This window comes from Thunnus albacares, chromosome 8 (genome assembly GCF_914725855.1).
Source record: "Thunnus albacares chromosome 8, fThuAlb1.1, whole genome shotgun sequence".
NCBI lineage: Eukaryota > Metazoa > Chordata > Actinopteri > Scombriformes > Scombridae > Thunnus > Thunnus albacares.
The window spans coordinates 35,120,629-35,127,314 of NC_058113.1; the positions used below are offsets into that span (position 1 = coordinate 35,120,629).

The window sequence follows — 6,686 nt, forward strand, 5'->3', positions numbered from 1 at the left end:
ACGCGTCCGACTGCAGAGTCACTTCCTTTCAGTCGCATCGTAAACTCTGATTATTAATAATAACAGTAACAGCAGCGCTGAGCGTCTCTCTCTCTCTCTCTCTCTCTGTCTCTCTGTCTCTCTCTCTCTCTCTCTGTCTCTCTCTCTCTCTCTCTGTTGTAACTTGGACTCTCATCTGTTTGTCTTTTTTGTGCAGAACAAACAGCAGCAGGCAGGGGGCGGGGCTTACTGTGGCGCTGTTCAAATCTGACGTGTGAAGTTTATTTGTAGGTAACTGAGGTCACCTCTGTTCACAGCAAAGCATTGTGGGATTCCAGGTGACTGATTCCTCCTCTTCCTCCTCTTCCTCCTCTGCACATTTACACAAACACACACAGCTGCTCACAGGAAGTCAGCTTTTAAACACCAGGAAGCAGATGATGATGTCATTTATTCACAACTGTCGACTGCAACCATCGTTCTGATAATCGATTCATCGCTTCGAGTCCAAACTGTCTGACGGCAGCTCGTTAAATGTTTGTTTGGTCTCTGTGACGCTAAACTGACGACACACACAAGAGAACGTAAATAAATAAAAATAAACAAATAAACACCACTAGTGATGAAAAGGACTCGAATTATTCACCAAATGCAGAGTGTGAGTGTAAGTGTGCGTGAGTGTGTGTGTGTGTGTGTGTGTGTGTGTGTGTGTGTGTGTAAGTGTGTGTGTGTGTGTGTAAGTGTGTGTGTGTGTGTGTGAGTGTGTGTGTGTGTGTGAGTGTGTGTGTGTGTGTGAGTGTGTGTGTGTGAGTGTGTGTGAGTGTGTGTGTGTGTGTGTGTGTGAGTGTGTGTGTGTGTGTGAGTGTGTGAGTGTGTGTGTGTGAGTGTGTGTGTGTGTGTGTGTGTGTGTGTGTGAGTGTGTGTGTGTGGTAACTGTGTGTTTGTACAGTCAGCTGCCCTTTAGTCCTCTGAAACAGGTGGTGGGAGGAGGAGGAGGAGGAAGGGGGGGGGGGTTTTAGTCTAAATTTAACCCCTGTTGCCCCCCCCCCCCCCCCCCCATGAATGTTGTTCAGGATGATTTTTTAAAGTCAGTGTTGGAGCCACAACAATGATTTTGATAAGTTTTATTTGGATTAATTCTGGATCAATAATATGAAAAATGAAAGATGCAGCTGATGATTGATGATCAATGAGCTGAGATGATTATTAGATTATTAAACTTAAACTGCACTTTAATATAAACTCTTCTGTTGGTGAGAATTGTTCATGTGTTTGTGTAAAAACAAGGAAAATGAATCAAACAGAATGAATGAGAAATAAAATAAAATGATAAAAGATGAAGAGTCTTTGTGCTAAGCTAGGCTAACAGTTTCCCCCTGCTTCCAGTATTTGTGCTAAGCTAAGCTAACAGTTTCCCCCTGCTTCCAGTATTTGTGCTAAGCTAAGCTAACAGTTTCCCTATTTCTAGCCTTTGTGCTTAGCTAAGCTAACAGTTTCCCCCTGCTTACAGTCTTTGTGCTATGCTAAGCTAACAGTTTCTCTGCTTCCAGTCTTTGTGCTATGCTAAGCTAACAGTTTCCCCCTGCTTCCAGTCTTTGTGCTATGCTAAGCTAACAGTTTCCCCCTGCTTCCAGTCTTTGTGCTATGCTAAGCTAACAGTTTCCCCCTGCTTCCAGTCTTTGTGCTAATCTAGGCTAACAGTTTCCCCTGCTTCCAGTCTTTGTGCTAATCTAAACTAACAGTTTCCCTGCTTCCAGTCTTTGTGCTATGCTAAGCTAACAGTTTCCCCCTGCTTCCAGTCTTTGTGCTAATCTAGGCTAACAGTTTCCCCTGCTTCCAGTCTTTGTGCTAATCTAAACTAACAGTTTCCCTGCTTCCAGTCTTTGTGCTATGCTAAGCTAACAGTTTCCCCCTGCTTCCAGTCTTTGTGCTAAGCTAGGCTAACAGTTTCCTCTGCTTCCAGTATTTGTGCTAAGCTAAGCTAACAGTTTCCCTGCTTCCAGTCTTTGTGCTAAGCTAGGCTAACAGTTTCCCTGCTTCCAGTCTTTGTGCTAAGCTAGGCTAACAGTTTCCCCTGCTTCCAGTCTTTGTGCTATGCTAAGCTAACAGTCAGACAGAATCATAAATATAAACACAAATAAATCTCCATCTTAAATCAGATATTTTGACCACATATCAATAATAATTTATATTGACCAAATATCAATATAAATCATAAGTTATATTTACATAAATAACTGAAGTGTATTGATCACTGCATCATTGATCTGTGCTACAGACCCTCCTAGTAGAGTTTTTTCACTTGTTTTGTTTTAAGAAAATATGAATTTTAAAACTCAACAATAAAGCAAACATGACAAAGTTCAGATGGAGAACAGGAAAAAGAAACAGAACAAAAACTGAGTGAAGTTCGTTTCCTACCTGCATCAGATCAGCATCACCGTCTGTCCAGGACTCTCCAGGACTCTCCAGGACCCTGTCAAGGTCTGTCCAGGACTCTCCAGGACCCTGTCCAGGTCTGTGTAGTGTTTTCCCGGTCTGTTGTGTCCCAGTCTGGGTCCTGGTCTCAGCCTCGCGGTACATTCACAGCTGACTGGGAGCTTCAGTCGTTTCTAAATAAATCAGCAACAAGCAGCAGCTGCTGCACGACAACTGTCACACACACACACACACACACACACAGTAACACACACACACACACACACACACACAGTAACACACGCACACACACACATACACACACACACACACACACACACACACACACACACACACACACAGTAACACGCACACACACAGTAACACACGCACACACACAGTAACACACACACACACACACACACACACACACACACACACACACAGTCTCTTTCTCTCTGTGGGTTATTTTTTATTTCAGTTCAGTAATAAAACATGTCGTCATGTTTGTCTTCATTACTGTTTATTCATCATTTATAAACAGTCAGATGATGTTGTTGTTTATCCTCCACATGACACTAATCAATAGATCATAAAACATTAATCAATCATCTTCAGACTGATACAAACAGCCGATCAAACCATGAAATCTGAAGCCTGAAAAGGTTTGTTTGTGTTTGTGTTTGTTTGTTGATCTGAATGCTTCTGTCTGCTCGTCTCAGATGAAACATCTGCTTCAGTTGTTACAGCTAAAACGCATAAAACACCTAAAACGCATAAAACACTGAAAACACATAAAATGCCAAAATCGCATAAAACACCTTAAATACATAAAACACCTAAAACGCATAAAACACCTTAAATACATAAAACACCTAAAACGCATAAAACACTGAAAACTCATAAAACACCTAAAACGCATAAAACAACTAAAACGGATAAAACACGTAAAACACTGAAAACGCATAAAACACCTAAACGCATAAAACACTGAAAACACAGAAAACACATAAAATGCCAAAATCACATAAAACACCTTAAATACATAAAACACCTACAACGCATAAAACACCTTAAATACATAAAACGCATAAAACACTGAAAACACATAAAACACCTTATATACATAAAACACCTAAAACGCATTAAACACCTAAAACGCATAAAACACCTTAAAACACCTTAAATGCATAAAACACCTAAAACGCATAAAACTGAAAACTCATAAAACACCTAAAACGCATAAAACAACTAAAACGGATAAAACGCGTAAAACACTGAAAACGCATAAAACACCTAAAACGGATAAAACACTGAAAATGCATAAAACACTGAAAACGCATAAAACACTGAAAACGCATAAAACACTGAAAATGCATAAAATGTCTAAAACTCATAAAACACCTAAAATGCATAAAACACCTAAAACGGATAAAACACTGAAAACACTGAAAACGCATAAAACACATAAAACACTGAAAACGCATAAAACACTGAAAATGCATAAAATGCCTAAAACACCTAAAACACATAAAACACCTAAAACGCATAAAACACTGAAAACGCATAAAATGCCTAAAACACATAAAACACCAACAGCGCATAAAACGCCTAAAACGGATAAAACACTGAAAACGCATAAAATGCCTAAAACACATAAAACACCTACAGCGCATAAAACGCCTAAAACGGATAAAACACTGAAAATGCATAAAATGCCTAAAACTCATAAAACACCTACAATGCATAAAACACCTAAAACACGTAAAACACTGAAAACGCATAAAACACTGAAAACGCATAAAACACCTAAAACACTTAAAACGCATAAAACACCTAAAACACTTAAAACGCATAAAACACCTAAAACGGATAAAACACTGAAAATGCATAAAATGCCTAAAACACATAAAACACCTAAAACGCATAAAACACCTAAAACATGTAAAACACTGAAAACACATAAAATGCCTAAAACAAATGAAACACCTACAATGCATAAAACACCTAAAACGCATAAAACACTGAAAACGCATAAAACACCTAAAATGGATAAAACACTGAAAATGCATAAAATGCCTAAAACTCATAAAACACCTAAAATGCATAAAACACCTACAACGGATAAAACACTGAAAACGCATAAAACACTGAAAACGCATAAAACACTGAAAATGCATAAAATGCCTAAAACACATAAAACACCTAAAACACATAAAACACTGAAAACGCATAAAACACTGAAAACGCATAAAATGCCTAAAACACAAAACACCTACAGCGCATAAAACACCTAAAACGGATAAAACACTGAAAATGCATAAAATGCCTAAAGCTCATAAAACACTGAAAATGCATAAAACACCTAAAACACGTAAAACACTGAAAACGCATAAAACACCTAAAACGCATAAAACACCTAAAACACGTAAAACACCTACAACGCATAAAACACCTAAAACGCATAAAACACCTAAAACACGTAAAACACTGAAAACTCATAAAACACCTACAATGCATAAAACACATAAAACGCATAAAACACCTAAAACACGTAAAACACTGAAAACTCATAAAACACCTACAACGCATAAAACACATAAAATGCCTAAAACACGTAAAACACCTAAAATGCATAAAACACCTAAAACACATAAAATGCATAAAATGGATAAAACACTGAAAACACATAAAATGCCTAAAACTCATAAAACACCTAAAACACTGAAAACGCATAAAACACTGAAAACACATAAAATGCCTAAAACACATAAAACACCTACAATGCATAAAACACCTAAAACACATAAAACACCTACAGCGCATAAAACACCTAAAACGGATAAAACACTGAAAATGCATAAAATGCCTAAAACTCATAAAACACCTACAATGCATAAAACGCATAAAACACTTAAAACGCATAAAACACCTAAAACACTTAAAACGCATAAAACACCTAAAACGGATAAAACACTGAAAATGCATAAAATGCCTAAAACACATAAAACGCATAAAACACCTAAAACATGTAAAACACTGAAAACGCATAAAACACTGAAAACGCATAAAACACCTAAAACGCATAAAAAACCTAAAACACCTAAAACACTGAAAACACATAAAATGCCTAAAACAAATGAAACACCTACAATGCATAAAACACCTAAAACGCATAAAACACTGAAAACGCATAAAACACCTAAAATGGATAAAACACTGAAAATGCATAAAATGCCTAAAACTCATAAAACACCTAAAATGCATAAAACACCTAAAACGGATAAAACACTGAAAATGCATAAAACACTGAAAACGCATAAAACACTGAAAACGCATAAAACACTGAAAATGCATAAAATGCCTAAAACACATAAAACACCTAAAACACATAAAACACTGAAAACGCATAAAACACTGAAAACGCATAAAATGCCTAAAACACAAAACACCTACAGCGCATAAAACACCTAAAACGGATAAAACACTGAAAATGCATAAAATGCCTAAAACTCATAAAACACCTACAATGCATAAAACACCTAAAACACGTAAAACACTGAAAACGCATAAAACACCTAAAACGCATAAAACACGTAAAACACCTACAACGCATAAAACACCTAAAACGCATAAAACACCTAAAACACGTAAAACACTGAAAACTCATAAAACACCTACAATGCATAAAACACATAAAACGCATAAAACACCTAAAACACGTAAAACACTGAAAACTCATAAAACACCTACAACGCATAAAACACATAAAATGCCTAAAACACGTAAAACACCTAAAATGCATAAAACACCTAAAACACATAAAATGCATAAAATGGATAAAACACTGAAAACACATAAAATGCCTAAAACTCATAAAACACCTAAAACACGTAAAACACTGAAAACGCATAAAACACTGAAAACACATAAAATGCCTAAAACTCATAAAACACCTACAATGCATAAAACACCTAAAATGCATAAAACACCTAAAACACATAAAACACCTACAGCGCATAAAACACCTAAAACGGATAAAACACTGAAAATGCATAAAATGCCTAAAACTCATAAAACACCTACAATGCATAAAACACCTAAAACACGTAAAACACTGAAAACGCATAAAACACTGAAAACGCATAAAACACCTAAAACACTTAAAACGCATAAAAAACCTAAAACACCTAAAACACTGAAAACACATAAAATGCCTAAAACAAATGAAACACCTACAATGCATAAAACACCTAAAACGCATAAAACACTGAAAACGCATAAAACAC

The 6,686-nt window shown here is 36.5% G+C and overlaps 1 protein-coding gene across 2 annotated transcripts in view; it reads right to left on the reverse strand.

Moving 5' to 3' along the window:
• hjv (hemojuvelin BMP co-receptor) overlaps positions 1–2,647 on the reverse strand; it is a 10,713-nt gene extending 8,066 nt beyond the window's left edge. Inside the window, exon 1 of one of the 2 annotated variants that reach the window (XM_044359442.1) lies at positions 2,401–2,647. The gene's annotated coding sequence lies outside the window, so the exon portion shown is untranslated. Of the gene's footprint in view, positions 84–2,400 lie in introns of those variants that run through there. The other variant, XM_044359441.1, reaches the window with a different exon arrangement.
• Between the last annotated feature and the right edge of the window lie 4,039 nt (positions 2,648–6,686).